Source organism: Chaetodon trifascialis, chromosome 22, assembly GCF_039877785.1.
Source record: "Chaetodon trifascialis isolate fChaTrf1 chromosome 22, fChaTrf1.hap1, whole genome shotgun sequence".
NCBI classification, from domain to species: domain Eukaryota; kingdom Metazoa; phylum Chordata; class Actinopteri; order Chaetodontiformes; family Chaetodontidae; genus Chaetodon; species Chaetodon trifascialis.
The window spans coordinates 12,129,275-12,130,094 of record NC_092077.1 but is presented as its reverse complement, the minus strand read 5'-3'; the positions used below and the strand labels follow the sequence as shown (position 1 = coordinate 12,130,094).

Genomic DNA, 820 nt, shown 5'->3' with positions numbered 1-820 from the left:
CTGAAACATGTGTGTAGCAGTAAAACAGTATTTTACACGTATTATACACGTGAGCGACTGCAGAGGAAGCGGGGACGGCTTGCGTTGGCTTCGGCTAGATGTGGTTTCAGTCATCACACATCACATCACACATGACTGAAAAGAGAAAGAAGGAGAGGGTGAGAGAGGGAGAGAGAAAACAGAGAGGGGAGGAGAACAAACAGCAGCTCCTCTTAAAACACACATTAAGTCTATATAACATGTTTTCAAGCTTAATAATTCATGAGCTCAGTTGTGGTTTGAAGGCATAAACTTGGTGCTTGCTGGGTTTGGATGTTTGCTCTCTGCACACACATTTAAATGGTTTGTAAAGTAAATGAATTGCTGAGCTGTAGGTGGCATGAATGGAGGAGCGAGGGGAGGGAGGGGTGGATGGAGGGAGCTGGAAGGGACAGGAGGAGGCAGTGAGCGGTAGGAAAAACTTTTGAGAGGAAATAAAAACAATGTGAGAGGAGTGGAGCTGCTAAAATAAGCTGTTAGCCACCGGCAGTCCAAACATTCGCCAGCACCGAAGACGTTTTCTTTATCTTCTCTCCCTCCTCCGTCCGTCTGTCCATGTCTGTGACCGTAATGGCTTTCAAGGCAAAACTCTGCCAAGCTGCCATGACTTCTCTGCCTGACAAAGCCAGTGCCAGCAGAGCATCCAGCACGGCAGAGGCCGGGTCTGCCTCTAGCTGTCAGGATGGCCGAGCGGTCTAAGGCGCCAGACTCAAGGATCACCTCCTTCCTGAGGAAAGGGACTTCTGGTCTCCAAATGGAGGCGTGGGTTCAAATCCCACTC

The 820-nt window shown here is 49.3% G+C and overlaps 1 non-coding gene across 1 annotated transcript in view; it reads left to right on the top strand.

The window, feature by feature from the left end:
- Nucleotides 1-715: 715 nt before the first annotated feature.
- The window catches only part of trnal-caa (transfer RNA leucine (anticodon CAA)), a 111-nt gene continuing 6 nt past the window's right edge, over nt 716-820 (top strand). Inside the window, exons 1-2 of the tRNA in view lie at nt 716-753; nt 781-820. The exon at nt 781-820 is cut by the window's right edge and continues 6 nt beyond it. This is a non-coding gene — a tRNA (tRNA-Leu). The remainder of the gene's footprint in view (nt 754-780) is intronic.